Genomic DNA, 22,039 nt, shown 5'->3' on the forward strand with positions numbered 1-22,039 from the left:
GAGTTGGCTGACCCAAGCTGGGCTGGGCTGGACCACTCCATTCAAGCTGCATTGGGTCTGACTGTGGTGCGCATCTCCCTCAGGTCTGCTCCACAATGCTGTTCTGCATCCCAGGTGAGAGCATACCAGTGAGCTTGGGGAAACTCTTCTTGATGTGGTGGCAAAGGCCAGAAAGAAAGCTCCACTGACAGACACATTTCAAGCTCATGCCTTCTTTCTTGAAGGACACACAATGGCACTCAAAGTCAAGGGTCAGGGAAGTAGACTTTGCCCATCAGAATATCATGGCGAAAGTGTGTGCAGAGAGAGAAGTGATGACTTGGGGCCAATGATTTCTTCTACTGTGTCAGTTAGCTTGGGCTATGAAAGGAACAGTGAAGAGGTGGGGTGTGGTCAAGTTGTATATAAATTGTGCAGATAAAGCTGACAGGATTCGTAAGTACATCAGACATGAGATCAGAGAGACTAGAAGAACTTGAAGTTGACGCTCCTTATATATGTGCCCAGAAATATCTTTTTCTAGAATTTTACGTTAGATCGATATTTAGCTCACTCGCTCCATTTCTAGTATTTTGGTACTTCTCCTTAAAGACATCTCATTTTTGTATTGTCTTATTACTAGGAGACATAACCGATCTGAATCAGGTGGACCCCTTCAGTCCACCAATAACTCCTCTTAAAATAAAAAAGAAGACTAAGTCTAGAAGCCCTTTGTTTCTCCTGGTTAGTCATCAGCATTAAAGCATCAGATCTAATGGTATGTCTGTCCATTCCTTCTTCCAGTTTTTTTCGCCAAGCATTTCTAAGGTCAAACTATATTCTGAGTACGGTCTTTAAGACAATAGAAAATGTTTAGAGGATTTTCATCATTCTTGGTTAACATTTTTAAAAGTTTTGGCACTTAAAATTCACAGGCTTGAGTTATTTGGAATATGTATCTATAATAAATCGTCCATTCCTCAGCGATGGTAAATAAATGAGGCATCACTCCATTGTGCTTTTGGAGATTTATGCATTGACATGGGGAGTGTGCTCCATTTCAACAATGCAAAGAGTGTACACATTCAGTTTGTTTTGTTGCTATGTGTACTGTTTAGTCCCAGGATACCTTGAACTGGAAACAAGCCCTGTTGAGTGACAGGGTTACATAATTCTACCTTCTTGGTAAACTGTCTTGGGCCTCACCAACCCCAGCTCAGATATCTGTCTATCAGGAGACATGTGGGTCTTGCATTGTTCATCCTGGTTTGACCCTAATCCAAGAATTTTTGCAGAAGCCTGAGTCCTGGGCCTCCTTCCTAAGCAACCACCACTGTCATAGTAGTAACAATTCCCACCCATTACTGCAGCTCCTGTTGACAGGAAATGGGACCTCACCCTTTTCAAAAGAAAGGCAATGAAAAACGGTTCCCTTGCAGGTGGAGTTTTCTGGCTCATGTAGAGATTAGAAATGAAATTAGCCATTGGAAATTTCATTCAGATCAGTCCAAACATCCCAAAGTACAACAAATGCAGACCTTTCCTCATTGGGTAATCAAGTTCAATTTCTCTCCACGTTTTCTCTCCAAAGCAGAGAGCTGTAAAACCCTTATTAACTGTTTTTCATGGACCTAGTTGCTGCCAGAGTCTACAGAGATAGAACATTCCAGAATGAACACTGAGCCCTGACCTTTCAGGGCTTGTGATCTAGTCTGGAAGACCAGAGTCATCCACACAAACTGCTCGGTGAACTAGGCAGCCCGTGATCCAGCAGCGAGCCGTGTGGGTCAGACAATGGGGAGTTCGGAGCCAACAATAACGGCTAAGTGCATCACGGAGCCAACTTCAGGAGAAATGGGAATGTGACAAAATAGTATAAATAAGATGCCTGATTTGGACATTTCAACCTCTACTGTTTCCTTTCTTCCAACTTCAATTTCCCTGTAACAGATCAAAACCACTTTGTAGCAGTAACCACTTTAAAATAAATTTTAAACTAATATGCCCCCACTTTAAAACAATATTCTTATTTTGGATGGACCTACCATCCATCCATCACCCGGCCCACTCCAGCAAAAGGATGCATAATCCATCACAGAGCTTTCTGCACATTGTTCCCCTGTTCAAACACATAAATGGCTTCCTACGGCCAACATCAATCAGACTTTCTTGGAGTCCCATAGTCTCTCCAGCAGGGCCCTGCCTCACCCACCCATATGTGAGTTACAACACAAGGGCTTATCCTTGAGAGCATCTTCAGTAACGTCTCCCATTTTCCACCATCCTGAATCCACCATCTGTGGGGGACCATGGTATTTTATAGAGTCAACAATATATCTGATTTGACTGTCTCCCATGTGTAAGTCTTATCTTTCTAGTTGGATAACATTGTCTTCCAGCCCAAGTCGATGCAATATAATGGGAATGTTTTCACTTTCTCCTCAACCTAAACATATAACGTGTTTAACAAATCATTCATTGAGTTTTTCTTGTTTTGCCATATTTTAATGATTTCTTTTTTTAAGCTCTTTATTGCAATATAATTGCTGTACACTGTTGTGCCAGTTTTTGCTGTACAACAAAGTGGATCAGCTGTATTTATACACATATCCCCATATCCCCTTTCCCACTGCAACTCCCTTCCACCCTCCCTATCCCAGCCCTCTAAGTCATCACCCATTGTCAAGTTAATCTCCCTGTGTTATGCAGCAGCTTCCCACTAGCTATGTATTTTACATTTGGTAGTGTATATAGGGGAGGCTGGGAAGAAGTGAGAGAGTAACATTGACGTTGATTGGTTTTAATTTCTGTGAAACTAGAGAAAGTTGACCAGCATGTGATAATTGTTTCCTGCAGGGTCAGGACTAAGAGGAGGCAAGTGAGGTGCCAAGAGGGGCAAACTTTAAGGAGGCATTTACTCTCAGGTGTGTCTTGCACTTGTAGGACCCCGAGATGGTCTGCTTCCTTAAACTTTGTGCCCTAGATCATCACTTGCTTTACCCTAGCAGCCGCCTTGATTGGATGGTATGATGACGTATTTGTGCAGGATCTGTCTTCATATAGTAAAAGTAGATACTGACTTTGTTTTTCCTCATAGCTCTTCATAAACAGGACCCACATGTGTGTACGCATACAAAGCGGTTAATTCCACCAGAATGATTTCCCTACAACAGCTACAAAAACGTTAGCGGTTAAACCGCATCCTCGTGAGAGGTATGGTTTTGAAGAAAAGAGCTTGAGTGAATCAGACCTACCCGATTCAGGGCCTAAATTCACTGTTCAGCACCTAAGTAATCTTAATCTCTAAATATTATTTGGCAAAATTGTAAGATAGTAAGAATGAGAAGAAAGAAAAGAAAAAGGAAGAAAAGAAGGAGAGGAGAAAAGAAGAAAAAGAAAAATCATAAAGATTTTAGGAGGATTGATTAGAAGTAAATATGTAAAAACGTAAAGCCCTACCTAAATACAACTTAGTCATTATTTTTACTTTTTTTGTTAATAATGATCTTGGTTTGCTTTTACGAATGTGTTTATAACTCACAGCAATTGTTAAAGTATAGAATTCCATACATGCATATCTCTAAATGTACACATATAACCAGAATATGTGTTAAAGTTCTTGCACATGCATTGCTTACCTCATAATGCTAGTGAGAGATTAATTCCTCCTGAGTCCACCAAATAAGGAAAGAGGAATATTGAAAATATATTTGGATTCAAGGTTATGTGCAATGGAGACTGTTTCTTCACTTTCACATTGAATAAATTGGGAAATCTGAAAGTCAGTATTATCTTTGAACCATTAACAAAAACTGAGGACTCAGGAGGAACAGCAGATAAGGAGACAAAATGACCCATTCAAGCTTGAATTCCTAGTGAAACCCATGCGAACTCGTGGATTCCTCTGGAAAAAAGAAGGTGCTTCCAAACTAAGGGGACCACTTCCTCATAATTTATACCCAAGTAGTGAAATATATACTATATATGTCATGATACAAAGCACTTATGTACTTTCTGAAACTGTTCCACTTAAATATTATAAGCATATGTGTGGTGATGAACTGGGTAAATTCAGGGAAATAGTCTCCCAATTGAGCCCATTTCTATCGTTAGGCACAATATTTCCATGACTTACTCTGGCAAGAGCAGACTGACATTGAACCAGTGAGTACATAGATGCCTCGCAATGAAGCACAGGTGATCATACCTAAATTAATCAGGCAATTGTGACTGTCTAGACCTGGTTTAAAAAATAATTCATGAGACTAAAATGAATAAAAATGTAAAATCTTTATTTCTGGGCAGCATATGCAGGTGGGTATGTTATCAAATCAGGTGGCTTCTCAGGGCCTTATGAGCTATTCACAGTAATGCTAGCTTTTGGATATAAAAGTTTTCACCTCTTTAGTTTGAGTAAAAAACAAATTTGTTTTTCCCAACTTAACTTAAAAAAAAAAACGGTTAGTTTTGTGTTTTTGTTGCTTTGGTAATTCTTTTGCTTGAGTTCCCTGAAGATTTTTGCGTATGCCAAATTCCGAATGAAACTAAGAGAGTTTTAAACCATCATTCTAAGGGAAGTGGCCTCTAAATATGATTTTAAGGGGGAAAAAAATGAACCAATGAAATGGTCTAATACTAATAGTCCATTAATAATTTAATATTTAGAACAAGTAAGCAAAGCCAGATGTTAACTGAAATGTCTCCTGGTTGGGTCAGACTCTGAACATTCCCCTCCAGTGTAAACACTCCAGCCCTGTGCCCAGGAGTCAGAGCCTGGGCCAACGACCAAGTCACACAGCTTTCACTGCCCAATCAGAGCGCACTTAATGCAACTAAAGCGACGTGAAAATAAAGACATGTTAAAAAGCAAACTCTTAAGCACATGCATACGGGCGCGCGCATGCGCAGACAGACAGACGCTCACAGACACACACACACACACACACACACAGACACACACAGACACACACACACACACACACGGGGGAGCAAAATCCTGGTATTAACAACCTCAGATTATCTTGTATTAATAGCCCAGTTCTATTGGTAGCCCACCAAACTGATGGCTTAAACCCTTCCAGGACTGACTTAAGTGTCTGGGGAGTCTGATTTACTTCTCAATGGCCCATTCATCCTTCGAACGTTTACTCTGTAGCCCGTGCAGTTATAACCTAAGCTGGATTTCATACATGAAAACTGACCTCCAGCACCCAAGGCTTTTGCCAAGTCCCAGTGAAGGCTCTTGGAATAATTTAGAGTTTGCCACAGTGACAAGTTTAAGATTCAATTATTGAGTGTAGTAAATTTATTTTTACTGTGTTTGTAAAATGGCTTTCACCCAACTCGTTTCACTCCCCTTCACAGCCAAAAGGCCTAAGATAGCAACTGTCCGTCCTCACAGAACAGGGCCGCTCGCTCTCCGTTGTTTAACGCCACGTCAAACAGAAGGATTTCTATGGGACTCAGATGGAGACGTTTCTCTTTTGCCTTAGTTTGGGCAAAAAATTGATTTCCTTCAGATAGCTGTGATGGGTGGTGAGGACGGCAGAGAGTAATCAGGCCCAGCTCGAGGCAAATGCCAAAAGTTTCCCAGAAGGATAAATCTTGTTTCCTGCCTTACTTCACAGAATTAAGCCTTAAACAAGTCATGTTCTGTGGCTTGGATGCTGTGTTTATATCAGCTTCGGTTCCCTGGCTCAGGGCTGGGAACATTGTATTGGTCTGTAACCCAGGACAGTTTTCCTGAAGCAAGAAATCACTATCCCGGTATCTTTATCTCCCATTCCATTTTATTTGTTCTATTAATACTAGCAAATGAGCTCTGAATGGTAAGTGGATCACGGGAGACAGTTACATTGACCAGGTGCAGCCTGCAAAGCCAATGATTTAGCACTCTGCTTTGGTAACCGTCTTTCCCAGGAGTTGTATGAAAGATGCCTCTTCATAAAGGATTTTGTTTTGGAAAATAATAACAGCACCTCATCTGTGCATGACCCATTCTCAGTAGATTCAGGAGAAAATCTTTTCTGTGGAGTTCAGTGTAGGCTGAGAACTTGTGGTCTCTCAATGTCTTAAATGAAACCAAATCCTCCAGGGATTGCATTCGTTTATGGTTAGTAACAGGCGACTTCCTGTTTCGAAGCAAAATGGGCTTGAAGAGGCTTATAAAAAAGACTCAAAAGGTTTCTTGGACATCAAATGACTCTAGTAAAACATTCTGATGAGTTAAGTGTAAATGCATCATCAGCATACGGATTAAATTCCCTTCTAAATAAACATTAACAGAGAACATGTTTGGCAAAATGCATTTTGAGTTTTGCAAAACTGAAAACATTTGAAAAAGGAGTGTGAGATATTTGATGAACTCAGAAAGCAGCCGGATTGCCCATCCCATGCTTGAATATTTTCTTTGGATGTTCTGCAGATGTCAAATAAATTAGGACACAGATATTAAAACCAACGACTGCTGCAGAAGTGATCAGCTGCCCTCCAGTTAGGAGGGTGTTTCTGCAGATACCCAGTTCACAGTGTGTGCAAGAAGAGAGCCCCAGGGGACCTGTAACCCCTTCCTCACTCACAGGCATCATCTCTTTTCTGGATTCGGCCTTGCAAAGACTTCCCGTCGGTCACCGCTCTTGCGTCTGTCTTTCTGCCTTTGAGATATTTTGACTCCCAAAGGGGATTCCTGCTTTGCTGCAGATCAGTATTGAAGCCTTTGGTGCCATTAGGAAGATGCCAGCTGTGGCGATGCTTGGGCCAAGACCTTTTATTCAGAAGTCACTGCCCTTGTCGACACTCTCGTTGTCTTTCACCATCTCTTTTTTTCTGACAAACAAAATTTATTAATCCTTTGGCATGGCAGAAGTGACCATGGAAAGGAAAGACTCAAACTGAGATACAGTGTGAACAGAGCCTCAACTGGACTTGGAAACTAGTTATAGAAAGAGAAGAGTCCAATGTCAACTCCTAGAGTTGAGTTTGAGGGCTCCATTCCACGGCGAAGCCACTGAATGAGAAAACCTCCTTTAGAAATCTCCTGGATTATCGATTTTTACGGAGCAGGGGGAATACATGATTGGCATACTTTTTGTAAAGTAGTTGGTCCAGAGCAATGAATAAGCAGGTCATGGGAGGAATCTCATGTGAATGCCACCACTTTGCAGGCTGTAAACATGCAGGCTAATAATCATCATTTTGATTTTGAACTGTACATGTAGAAAGCAGATTCTAAGAAAATTAACAAGCAAATAAATAGCAGGTGTTTTGTTTAAACACTTGAAAGATGAAAGGTTTAGCGCAGTGTATTTTAGCAAATGATAATGTAATTTGCAGATAACTGACATCCCCCTGCCATATCAAAAATTATACACAAAGTTAATATGCTGTTAATGAAAAAATATTTAAAGCCTGTACAGGAAGTATTTGCATCTCATTTGGGGTTTATTCAATAGTGTTCCTTCCTGCCATCTTCATGCATTTATTACATGGTTTCCCACTGAGGCCATGATGAGGCTGAGGCTGTTGGCCTCGGTTCTCTACTTTCAATTTACTCTACATGTGGTTGCCAGAGTTTTCGTTCAAAAGGACTAGTCTTGTCATTCACCTGTTCAATAATCTTTGATGCCTACCAGGTGTCTCTAGAATAAAGTCCAAATTCCTTCACTTGGTGTTCAAGCTCTTCTGGTCTGGCCTTAATTCACCTTTCAGTTCATGTCCCCCCACCTCATAATCCAGCCAAACCAGACAAATTCCCTGTTCCCAGATTCCACATGTTCGTATGCTCTCCTCATACTTGGTACTTCTCAGCATTTTGCACACTTGTAAATATTTACTAAATTATTTGTTGAAACAAGAGTTTTCCCATTCAGCTGTCAGTTCATGAGGGTGGGGGTTATGTCTGTTCTGTGCATTGTATATCCATCTCTGGGTCTAACACAGCACATGGCACATAGTAAATGCCTGGTGACATCTTTGAACTGATGGAGTCACCTGCCTGTGTCTCGTGGCACTGGCTGTATATTTCCATCACAACACTTGCTGAATTTCACGTTTGTCTACCTGATCTTCCTATGGCTAGATTTTGAGCCTAGAGGGCAGAGGGTATGACTTTATTTCTGTACCTTTGGTACCTGGGGTAGTGCTTAGCACATCTTGGGAACTCAATAAATATTTGCTAAATTTAAATGAAGAGCATGTGTTGCAGTAAGAGGTTCTAGAAAACCATGTCAGTTCTTAAGGTCGACCTATAGACATGATGGCATTTTGAGATGTGGCTCCCACTCTTGCATACAGGGCCATGCTCTAGGGTAGGCAACCTGCAGCCCACAAGCCAAATCTGTGCCATGACCTGTTTTTGTAAATGGCTTTATTGGACTATTCATTCTTTTATTTTCTTTCTGCTTTCACTCTACAATGGTAAAGAGTTGAGTAATTGCAGAGATTGATAATTCTTAAGACCTAAAATATTCACTATTTGGCTCTTGACAGATAAAGTTTGCTGATCACTGTTCTAGAGGACACACATAAATAAGAATAGTAATAGTATCTACTACATAGAATGGTTATGAGGATTAAATGAGGTAACACCCATAACATGTCTATGACAGTCTTTGGCACATTGTCTAGTAATTTTTAGATATTATTATCATTACTGTAATATTACAATTATTTTCTAACAGTCAGAAATATTAAATAGGAAGCCAGCACGAATTTGATGCAGACCACGTCAGAGGCAGGCGGAGGGATGGGAGGAGCGTAATCTGAGAACGTGGCATTGAGCGAGGAGCAAACGACAAAGCAAAGGACTTATAGAAATGCCATTGGATACATACTGTGACTGTTTTATTATCATGCCCATTTTACAGATGAGAAATGTAAGGCATCAAAGGCTTGTTCATTTGTCTTAGAATATCAAGCTAGAAGTGACAGGACTGAGACCACAAACCAGAGCTTGAAAGGACTGTCACATATGATAAGGAACTAAAAAGAGTCTGTTTGCTGTCTTAAAGGACCAACAAGGCCAGGATAACTTTTGAAAAGAAATCAGCAAAAATCCTACAACCCTCAAAATGGTGGGAACCTTGAGAGGAAATGTTAACATAGAAATGGATCTCCTGACCAATAAACATAATGTCATCAGTGATGAGGCGAATGCTAATCAATGCTCCTTGAGGTGTCATTTAACAACCAGATACATTTTACAATTGGGACATTTTTAAAAATGGAGAACTCGAGGTATGGGAGGGGGCGGGGGGTGAAGGGGAAACTGAGACGAAGCGAGAGAGTAGCACAGACATATATATACTACCAACTGTAAAATAGTCAGTGGGAAGTTGATGTATAACAAAGGGAGTCCAACTCGAGGATGGAAGATGCCTTAGAGGACTGGGGCAGGGAGGGTGGGGGGGACTCGAGGGGGGGGGAGTCAAGGAAGGGAGGGAATACGGGGATATGTGTATAAAAACAGATGATTGAACCTGGTGTACCCCCAAAAATTTTTTTTAAAAATTAAAAAAAAAAAAAAGACATTTCGCAGTGTTTGAAAGGATTAATCAATAGAATTTTCTTAACTTTGCTGATGGGATTATAAATTGGTACAACCACTTTGGAAAAGAGCTTTGTATTTCCTTTTATTCTTTATTTTTTTAATAAATGTATTTATTTATTTATTTTTTGGCTGCATTGGGTCTTCGTTGCTGCACATGGCTTTCTCTACTTGCGGTGAGTTGGAGCTACTCTTCATTGTTGTGCGTGGGCTCCTCATTGCAGTGGCTTCTCTTGTTACAGAGCACGGCCTCTAGGCATGAGGGCTTCAGTAGTTGTGGCACATGGGCTCAATAGCTGTGGCTCACAAGCTCTAGAACGCAGGCTCAATTGTTGTGGTGCATGGGCTTAGTTGCTCCACAGCACGTGGGATCTTCCTGGAGCAGGGATCAAACTCATGGGCCCTGCACTGGCAGGCAGATTCTTAACCACTGCGCCACCTAGGAAGCCCTCCATTTGCTTTTAAATTTGTACCTTCATATATCCTATGACCCAACAAATGCAGCCTTAAATGTGCTCCCAGCAATACTCTTACACACATACAAAAGGTGACATATACATGAATGCTCACAGAAGGCTTATTTTTAATAGTGAAAGCCTGGATACCCATCAACAGAAGAAGTAACCAAGTGTGAACAAAGCACTTTTCCATAATAGTCCAAAAAGGTGAACTACAACAAAATACAATAGTGTTTCACCTTGGTAATATAACACTAAGTAAGAACAAAAGAAGTTGCTGCATATTCCATATAGTATGGCATGATACGTTTTTTTTAACGATTTTCTTAAATAGAAGTGTAGCTAATTTACAATGTTATGTAGGTTGAGTTATACAGCAAAGTGATTATACATGTATATTGTACATATTCTTTTTCAGATTCTTTTCCATTGTAGGTTATTGCAGCATTTTGAATATGGTTCCCTGAGCTATACAGTAGGTCCTCATTGTTTATCTATTTTATGTATAGTGATACATTTATTTAAAGTTAAAAATTATTAAACTAAATAAATGCTTTAAAGACTATATAGAGATGCCATAAAAATGTAGCAAGGAAATGATGAACATAGGATTCAGGATGACAATTTCTTAGTGTGTAGGGAAGCAGTCTCAAATACTCAGTTGAGATGTGTTGATTCATTTACTTCTTATTCATTCCACAAATAATATTAAATATATATTAACTGCCTTTAAATTATAAAAATTATCAAGTACTTATTTCGTGGAAAACTCTAGGATAAGTACTTGACAGAATAATGGAAAAGGCAGACATAACTCTTGCTTTCATAGGCCTTACATTCTAATGGGAGAAGAGCCCTAGAGACCAAGATTTAGAATCTTTTCCCATCTGAATTAGAATGACGACTCACCCATGGAAAGGAGGAGGCTTCCAGACTTTCTTCCTATGAGTAACTTGTAAGTTGAGAAGGACCATCTGTAATGCAAGACCAAGTTGTCAATAAATGATAATAGATTCAAGACACCTGAGTGTAGGAGGCCCCACCAACACTCAGGATATATAGATATATACATCCTGAAAATAGGAAGAAACTAGAAAGAAAAATACATAAAGACAGTGGTGACTATCCTACAACACTTACACACGGCTCCCCTTCCAGCACCAGAAAATTATTTTAATTGATGAATTAATTCAATTAATACTTCTTGGTGTCCCCACTAAATATGATTCACTTGTGCTTGATTTTGAATGGTCCTAAATGGCCATTACTCAAAATTAACTACGTGTCCAGCAGCAATGACTAGAGAAGAGATTTGTCCTCAAATGCTGCAGAACTGTGGGTTCACATGAAACCCTACAGCTGACACAGTAGACACACAATATTTTCCTAATGACTCATGAAGGTGACAGGTTTTCACAAAGCATGACTCCTTGAAATTTATATGGGAAGTTGCTGATGGCTGCATTTTAGGAGCTCAGAAAGCTAACTCTAGTTAATGAAAAGGTCAGAACTGCTTGATCTGACATTAAAGACTCAGGAGCTACCCAGGGAACAGGCTTCCTCATCTTTTCCTGCGTATGATTCAGGTGCCTCTGAAGTTAGTCCTCGCATTGCTTCCTTCAAATTGCCTTTCTTACATTCATACTTTCAGTATCGCTAGCTCCTGATCTCTTTCTTACCAGATTTAAGGCCAATATTCATGACTCCAACTTTGTTTTGTTTTTCATGAACAAACTAACTGCTGAGAGGAACCAGCTAATGCATCTCCCAATGATCTGCTTCCTAGGACCCACAAAGCAGGGCTTGATTTATTGACAAAATAGATAAACTGGTTTCCAAAGGCCACACTCCTCTTGAGAAGCTGCATCAAAATAGCAACTGCTATTTCATGTCTCCACTAATCTGAACCTCCCTCTGGGGGACAGACTCAAGAAATTGTCCGCACAAGCTGGGAGGCAGGATGCTGCCCCAGGGTGAAGTACCTGGGGTTTGTTTGTTAGTGAGCAGACCTACTCACTGAGAACCTTTTTCTGGTCTGATTTCAACCAGTTGTCAGCACATCAGACAGGAGGGAGTCTGAACTAAACTTTAGTTCTAAGAATGGGTGTTCCGCAGAAACCCCTTGATTGGGAGTTTCTATCAGGCAAGTGAAACTAGTGCCCCTGCGGGGCAGAGCCAAGGATTGTCAGTCCAAACTGTGCAAGCAGCAGTTTATTTGTTTTGTGGGTGTTTTTGTCCTCTGTAAACACTATCTGAGGCCAAGTGATTGGTACATGTTTTATAAACTGGAAATATAAACACAGACATTCACTTCCAAAAATGGATCTTTAGAACTTCCCTAGGGAACTTGTTCTTGCTGTTTGGTTCTAAATTCTGAACTAGCATTAGTGCAAATCTTACACCTCTAATATTTGGAGTGTTAATCCCAACATCAAAGAGCAAAAATGTTGAAAAGGTTTTGAGGCACCCTATTAGATTCCCCAAACCATTTTTGCTTCTACTGAGAACCATACACTCATGTGGTGTGTCTTAATGGAGGAGGGGAAGAGTTCAATGTGTGCTTCAAAATCAATTTAAATGCCACTGCTTTATAAAGCCTTTTCTGACATCATGTTGCCAGGTTTAACCTTACCTTCCTCAACTTCTTCTTCTTCTTCTTCTTCTTTTTTTTTTAATATTAGCTGTGCCACATGACTTGTGGGATCTTAGCTCCCCTACCAGGGATTGAACCCGGGCCCTCAGCACTGGACTACCAAGGATTTCCCACCTTTCCTCAACTGCTCACAGTACTTTAATGCTTTTGTACAGTTCATAGTACTTCCTCCTCAGCATAATGTTTATCTCTTTGCTTGACTCTTTGGAAATAAAGATTGAATTTTGTTCATACTAGATGCAAACAATACTTAGCAAAATGTGTTGTATAGAGTAGGTATTCGCTGAATATTTTTCTAATAAAATATCTATGGTTATTCTTCACTACAGATCCAGATGATTGAAACTTTCTCAAATATAAACATTTTTATTTTCCAGGTAAAAAAAGCAAAATGATATTAAATAGGACAAAATTTTGTTCAAATAAGTCATGTCCATGGACCTCGATTACTTTGTTTCCACTGCAAACAGTGGTAAGATTGTTAAATGACCTGACATATGAGACACTGTCCCATAAAATCCTTGAGGATAAGAATGGGTTTTACCTCCTTCAAGTTTTTGCTCAAATGACAGCTTCTCATTGAGGTCTACTCCAACCACCTTCTTTAAAATCACAGCCCCTCCCAAAGCAGCTTCCGATTCTCTTTCTCTGCTTTATTCCTTTTCCAGAGCAGTTATCACTTCCTAACGTATTATATAATTTACTTTGCTATTTTATTTACTGTTTACTTTTCTTTGCTAAATGATAAGCTTAACAAAGACAGACATTTTGTCTGTTTTTTTCACTGCTGTATCTGTAGCCCTAGGACAGTGCCTGGCACATAGTAGCTGCTTGGTAACCATTTGTCATTGTCAATGATATTGTGGTCAGTGGCATACCTTCTGTATTTGAGACAGAAGGTAACTTTTTACACCCATTACCTCTACGTGACAAAATTATTTTCATTTATAGCCAGATAATAAAACAAATAATAGTAAGGACTGAAAAACACCAGTGACAAATGTTATTTATGTATATAATCATATTCACAAAAATAAAGTTAATAACGTAGCTCAAAAAAGAAAAAATGTAATTATTTACTTAATAGTTATTAAATTTACCTAACCATTTGAATTCTGATTCTTTGACTATAGGCTGAAAAAAAACTTTGTGTAGATAATTGTCCAGTAACTAGTAAATGAATTTGAACAAAAAAAGATCTCAAAAGACATAATAACTGTATCATACCACTGATGTACTGTTTTATTTTATTGATTTATTCTTTTGTTTTGCGAGAATTAATCACTTTAAAGAATAAATTGCAACCTGAATTATTAAAATTCAGTAAAATCTTCATGAATAAACCAAAATGTGCACTTACCAAATGGAGAGGTGATATCTCACTTTGCAGCCTGCACTCTAATTCTCTGATTTAAATTTTTAAAAGAAATAAAACTTGGAGTCACAGAAATCACTCAAACTCTATTTCTTTGTCTTCAAAAATCATGGTGTAATCATTGTTTATTTCAAATCCACTGTTAAACACAGAATATCTACTATCACAGAGCCTGGACACAAATGAGCTCCAACAATTCTGAACCATTATGCATGTATTTTCAAAATAAAGACATGTAGGTGAAAGTATGAGTGTCAAGGGATTTCTCTGAACTATGTAGAATGTTTATTAAAAGAAAAGTAATAAAAATGTATACATTTGAAGGTTACATATGTGGGATTTCATGATATATTTTATATATTAAATATATTTGGTATTACATATTAACTACATATTTTAAAATTTGCTATGATAAATATTTATAGACTATATTATATGTAATATAAACAAATAGTGATACATAAATATATAAAATTATACAAATATATTATATAATATAAATAATATATTTATGAATAAATAAATAATAAATCATTATAAATATGTACTTTTACATGTACCATATAGAGATATAATTAAAATCCTATAGTATTTGCGAAAATTATTTGAAATTTCAAGCAACAAAAGATTTTTTTCAGGGAAGGGTCTTTTGTCCCTGATATTACTTAGAATTGCTGGTACATGGAGATAATAAAAAGCGGACCCATTTTGAATCTATTTTACTATTGTATTTAAATTCTCTACAACAGGTAAACAGCAAGGTCCTGCTGTATAGCACAGGGAACTATATTCAATATCTTGTAATAAACTATAATGGAAAAGACTATAAAAAGAATACACGTATATATAAATACATATATAACTGAATCAGTTTGCTGTACACCAGAAACTAACACAACATCGTAAATGAAATAGACTTCAATAAAAAAAAAATTCTCTGTGGACAATGCCCGTTTCATTGCTGTCACCTGCTCTCGTTACCCCACTGGTTGTCTTGACTTGGCTTTTATTCCCAGTGCCCAGCAGAGCCTGTTATCTGGCAGGTGGTCCGTGAAGGTGGAACACATCGCACTGCCTACGGGGAAGTTAATTGCAGGGTGGTCTTTAGGAACGCATCTCAGTGCAGTGAGTTTTTCCTGTTTGGAGGCCCAGGAGGCGGGCTCAGAAGTGAGGTGGTTGTCAATGATCCCGTTCAACCTCTGCAGGGATGTGAGGGTGCACGGCCCTCACCCCCCAGCACTGGAGAGGTGCCGCCCCTGTGCCAGGCCACACGGGACCATCCTTCTCAGGCAGGACTTGTGCCCACTTGGGGTGCTCACTGGGCACAGGCCTCTGGGTTCCGCAGGGCAGCGCTCAGAGTTTCTCTGCCAGGGCAGGGGCAGCCAGAGTTCTCAAGGTCTAGGACTATATTAGGAAATATGTGCACCAGGGGAGCAACAAACACGTTTGTTTTCCTCCAGCACGGTCTGCTCTGCTTATCTCAGACACCTCCCTTTCTTCAGCAAAAATCACAGCGCTGAGAGGAATGTTCCGTTGGGCTTTGGGAAGTTTTGGCTCTATCTAAATGAGGTCTTGCCCCTGGTATTTGTGAAATCATTTCAAAAGAAATCATTTCTCAGAGACCAACACATAGTCTTTAAAAAAGTCACATGAGAACAGCCACGTAAAGCAGGCCTTCGTGAAGGTGCCTGCGATGGGTTTATTGCCTGCGCCTCACTTGCTGAAGGACCGTCAGCAGATATCCTCTTCACAGTGTTCCTAACCAGTCTTGCTTGCTGTTAACGGTTGTGCTTCGGGTTGTGAGAGCTGTGTTATGGGGAGAGAGAAGACAAGAGTATTTGCATCAACGTCCTTGGTGCTGCTGGCCATTTACAGCCCTTGGCTCTTAAAGCATTACTTGGCTCCAGTGGGACCGGGGCATACCATCAGAAAACCACCCTGTTTCTCACTGTCCGGTCACCCCAGCTCTGCTGGGTTAATTCTTCCTCATACCTTTTGTGAAATATGACACAACTCATGACTTTTCTGCTCACTTGCTATTAGTGAAATTTCCTTAGTTTTCTGCCCGTCGCAAAACTGTAATATTTCATTAATTAAAATGTCCAATCACATATAGTAGTCAAAACTCTTCCTTCCATTTCACTTAAAATTAAATCTCTCCCTTCCCCAGCTTGGGCCTATTCCAGGCCAGGCCTTGCCGTGAAGAAGGGAGGTAAGGTGGGCTGCTCCTCTCTTTCTCTATCTTGTGTTTGCACCGTCCCTCCCTCAGCTTGAGAACCAAGGCTCTTGATTCCTCCAGAAGTGAGGGGAGAATGGAGAGGGACATGAGGTGAATGGCAGAAAAGGCCTTATTTGATTGGCCCTCTTGCGTGAGCTGTCAGTACCCTCTGGGTTCTTTCTCTTCTGGATGCTTCTGTGGGATCTTTGGAGAACTGTCCCCCATCACCGGTGATCTCTCCTTGCAGTTCCCTCTGGCTGGGCTAAGGAGGCCCTTCAGCCTGAGGGCATCTGTAAGGAAACTGCTGGTCTCTGTGTGCTGAGCCTCCGCACCCTCCAGATTGCCTCTTGGGGCCAGGCTTTAGCCAAGCCCAGGCTGACTCTCACAGACCCCACATGGAGTCTTGCTTAGGTTGCTTCACGCCTTCCTGCAGAATGGACGTGGACGCCTTTTGTCTTAAGCTCTTAGATGCAACAGACACAGGGTCTAAATTTAAGCTATACTAACAATCCATTTCATATTTGTCTACTGAATTTTAACTTACAATGGGCTTTTGAAGGCCAAGTACGCGTGGAGATGAAAAGGTTAAATGATACAACAAGGAGATATAACTGAAGGAGCGTTCGTCTAATTCTGTGGCATTAGATGGAACTCCAGAATGGAAGGCTTTTGAGTTGAGAGGGTCCTAGGGGTCCTGAGACCTCTTCTTTCCTTCTAATCAAAATGCATGGAGGACAATAAAATCCCGGCCTCTTTAGCCAGGCTGCCCATTCAAATACAGCTGCAGCACTGCTGCATAAGTGAAGTATAACCCTAACCCTAGCCCTAGCCCTGCAAACCTGCGTTTGTAGGTTCTATAAGGGTAATGTACCAGAAAGGGAACAAAGACATTTTTAGTAATATAGGTAATGAGGCTGCACTTGAAAGAATCCATGCGGCATGATTACAAACAAAATTATGGACAACTGGCTAACTGATCAATCAGTTCAAACAAAATCATCCAGAATGACAGACATGGTCATGAACAATAAAGTGACTTGCATGGGAAAATGCTAACATCTCTAGGTGTTAAAGAAATATTCAGTAATAGAAAATGAAAATCTGCATGAGAATTACGACATTAACACAACTGAAGACTTTTTTCCTAAAAAAGTCATTTCTGTTTGGTGTGAGGGGTTGGTGGTTAACATCACCCCATGGCCTAGAGACAGCTGAATAAAACCTATAAGTGTGGTATATGCATATTTTTTTTCCTGTAGATATTGCTTCCATGATTTTTGGGAAACATTCCACAATAGGGTTCTGGATCTTCTTGAATCATCCTTCGGTGATCTTTGGAAAGTCTAAGCTGATAAATGTTATGGAGAGTAGCTTGGCCAATATTTGCAAGTCAACCAAGTAAAGGGAACCTCTAATGAAAATGCATCTAAAAGTACCCTAATCTTGTTTCCTTATGTCACACCTGTCACAAAATTATTTCACTTCACCCTTAAAATAGCTTTATAGGGGTAAATATTAATAGTCCAGATAAAAGAATAAACCTTATAAAGGTTAAATTATTTGCTCAAGGGACTTCCCTGGTGGCACAGTGGCTAAGAATCCACCTGCCAATACAGGGGACATGGATTCCATCCCTGATTTGGGAAGATCCCACATGCTGTGGAGCACCTAAGCCTGTGTGCCACAGCTACTGAAGCCCACATGCCTAGAACTCGTGCTCCACAACAAGAGAAGCCCTCACAATGAGAAGCCCACGCACCACAATGAAAAAGTAGCCCCAGCTCTCTGCAACTTGGAGAAAGCCTGAGCGCAGCAATGAAGAGCTAATGCAGCCGATAAATAAATACATACATACATACATAAGTAAATAAATAAAGTACTTTAAATTATTTGCTCAAGGTCACATTGTTAAGTAGTAAAGATGGGTATTTTGCCCTTCATTAATGATAATACTTGTCTATAATGTTATAAAAGATTTCAAAGCAGAGACCTTCTCATCAATTATCTACCGATTTGCACACATTTGTAGATCAGTCAGAGATCCCTGCATCACAGATGAAACCACGTGAGGTCAGACAGTGTGTAAGTGTCAGATTCCTAACTCAATCCAAGGCTTTCTCTACAATAGCATGTTTCATCTGTGTATGTTTCCCTTTCTAAAAATATGTACCTTTCTTTATTCAATTTCTATGTAATTTGTAATTAAACTTACTAAGAAATGCATACATGTGGCTGTCATTTATTGCTAATCTCTTCCCTCTTACTTCCTCATTTAAACAGCCAGCAGCTTGAACGGCAAGACAGAATGAATTAAAAATCCAATGTAAGTACTCTTTGTTTATATCAATTTCAGTGCTGGCCCCCAAAATACAAACCAGTATCAACAATTTGAAATTACTGTGTTAACATTTTCTGTTTCTAAGCTAAGCTAAACATTGGAGCAAACTGTATTGCAACACATATTTGTTTTAACTCCAATACAACTGATATTCTTATCCAAGATATGTTAACAGACTTTCCCGTAGTTACCCTTATAGTGATGGAATGGAGTTAATGGAGTATTTTGGTTTACAAATTTGAGTAGAAATAAAATTTTCACTATTTTTTACAACCCCAAATTTGCATTTTTCCTATTAAATTATTTTGCTATGTGTCAGATCTAAAAATCCTTATGCTTCATCCAGTAAACATTCCGTTTCAGCCTACAATTTGTAGCAATAGTTCCTCAGTGGAAATATGTTAAAAGAGGATTGTTATGATATTGATTTTTTCTCATATTACCAGTAAATTTTGTGAGAAAACAAAGAGTAATCCCCTGCCTGTACTCTACTCTTATGCAGATGAACAGGCAAAATCTGATCATTTAAATTTTATTTCATATTTCATCATGTGGTAACCAAAGTTCTCCTTAGAATACAAGTTTATATTATCAGCACTGATGAATTTTCTCAGGAACCATTTGACTTTCTCCTGGCATAAAAATCATACGCTTGGAAGGACAATTAGCTTAAAAATTAGACAAATTATCTTTTGACCAAATCCACTTCTAAGCATATAATTAGAAATGCAAAATCCAACGCTAAAAGTGCTTATCAGTATATCATATATAAGAGTAAAAATTGAAAACAAAATAAAATTTTAATAAATTATACTGATTAAATAGGTTTTGATAGACTCATGATGAAATATTAGACACCATTAAAATAATATGCCTATAAATATTTTTTATGACCTGGAAAATTGCTCATGAAATAGGATTGATTTTCTAAAAGCCTGTTATAAAAAAGATTCTACAAGTTACCAGTTCCAAGATACACATTTTTCACCTTTTAACATTTGTAAAATCAGAATGCATCTTAAAATTCATGATGACTTATAATCGTTGTAGGTCAGATAGCAGTGATGGCAGTTGTTCTTACTGGCTCAAGTATGAACTTAGCTGTTATTCCTGTTGAAATGTCTGGACAACTGCCACTCCTCATTTTTTACTCATGAAACCATCTAAGGACAACATTCAGAAGAAATAAAAATCGTGGTTGTTGCATGACATTCTTATAGCAAAGAAGAAATCTCCTTAGAGCAAAATGGTGCTAACAACAAAACTCAGTGTGAAAGACTGAATGATTTCCCCACTAAAATTGAAAGGAAGCAAGTCAAGGATGCTTACTGTTACCATTTGTATTGAAAATAGTCCTGGAAATCTCAGCCAGTGTAATAAGTCAAGAAAAAAAGAAATATAACTTTCTACAAAGAAAATCCCAAGGAATATACCAAAAAAAAAAAAAAAAAAAAATACAGGTTGCTAGAACTAATAGGTTGGTAAGACAAGTCATGGAGCAAAGCACAACATACAAAAATCAATCTTGTTTCTATATACCAGCAGTGGATATTCAAATTCAACACCAAAAATATAATACCATTTATAATAGCTCCCTCCCCTCAAAAAAGTAGGTATAACTTTAACAGAACTTTAACATGTATATGATCTACATGCTAAGAGTTGTAAAATACTGATGAAAGAAATCAAAGATCAAAATAATTGGAAGACATATGTATTCACGGATTGGAAGACCCAGTATTGTTAAGATGTCAATTCTCCTTTAATTTAGCAATGGTTTTACAACTATTTCAAACAAAATGAGAAAGATTTTTTTGTATAGACAAGCTGATTTTAAAATTTATATGGTAAAGCACAATAATAAGAATAGCCAAAACAAAAAAAGAAGAAAGTTGGATTTTCATGTTATTCAATTATAAGATTTACTCTAATGCAATGATAATCTGGTAGCTGGTAGAAGTATAGACTTATAAATCAATGGAACAGAATAAAAAGTCCAGAAATAGACCCACACCAATAATGTTTAGTCAATTTTTGCCCAAGATAAGTCAAAAAATCTCCAATTAAATGGAGAAAGATCTTTTCAACAAGTGGTGCTGGAACAATTAACATCCATATGCAAAAAAAAAAGACCCTCGACATCATTTTTATATAAAAATTAACTCAAAATGAACTATGGATAAATGTAAAATATACAGCTATGAAACTTTTAGATAAAATATAAGCAAAAATCTTATCACCCAACCTGGGGTTGGGTGAAGATCTTTTAGACATGATAAAAACAAGATCAAGAAAATAAACAATTGATTAAATTGGACTTTATGAAAATTAAAGCTTTTGTTCCAGGAAAGACTATTAAGAGAATGAAATATGAAGCTACAGCCTGGGAGAAAATACTTGGAAATCACATATGCAACCAATGACATATCCATATTCCATAAAGAACTCTCAAAACTCAATACTAACAAACAATCCAACTAAAAAATGGGCAAAACACTTCACAAAATAGATTACATCAATGGGAAATAAACAAGTGAAAAGCGACTTATTATCATCAGCCATTAGTATTGATAAAATGCAAATTAAAACTGAGATGAGATACATATCTATGACAGTGTCTGAAATAGTATTAAAAATACCTTGACAGCCCCAAAGTGCCGGCAAGTATGGGGAGCAGCTAGAATTTTCTGTCTTGCTCATGAGAATACAAAATTGTTCATGTACTCCAGACAACAATTTGGCAGTTTCTTAAGAACAGGCACCTATATAAACTAGCCATCTTAATCCAGGGCATTCACACTGGGTAACCGACAACTTATGTCACACAAAGACCTGCATATAAAGTTTACAGCAGTTCTCTTCGTAATCCCAGAAAGCTGGAAACAGCCCAAAAGTCCTTCACGGTGAAGGGATAACAAACTATTGGTATATCCATACAATGGAATCTTGTTAATCAAAAAGAAATCAATAAAAAGAAATAAACTACTGATGCATGCAATGCATTGGGAGAATTTCAAGGCCATTTTGATGAGTGAAAGCCTGTCTCAAAAATGACTTTTATGATTCCATCTATGTGACATTTTAGAAAAGGCAAAACTATAGGGACAGAGGACAAATCAGTAGTTGCTAGAGATTAGATGTAAGCGAGGCTATGATTGAAAAGGAGCAGGACAAAAGAGTTTTTGGGGTGATGGAGGTGTCCTGTATCTTGACTATACTGATGGTTACACAAAGCTATACGTGTGGTAAAACTATAGAACTGTGTACTCCAAAATGTTCACTTTATTTCATGTTAATTAAAAGAACCTTAAATTATATCTCTACAGAGGTCTACTTAGGTGGTAGAAATAAAAAGAGAAGTATATTTTTAGAAAAGCATTGTGTTGTAGATTTTCTTGATGGTACATAAACCAGTGGTGTCTTATAATCAAAACACTTTAAGCTTAATGAAGTATGGTTTAAAGATATTATCTC

Source organism: Hippopotamus amphibius, chromosome 7 (assembly GCF_030028045.1).
Source record: "Hippopotamus amphibius kiboko isolate mHipAmp2 chromosome 7, mHipAmp2.hap2, whole genome shotgun sequence".
Taxonomy (NCBI): Eukaryota; Metazoa; Chordata; class Mammalia; order Artiodactyla; family Hippopotamidae; genus Hippopotamus; species Hippopotamus amphibius.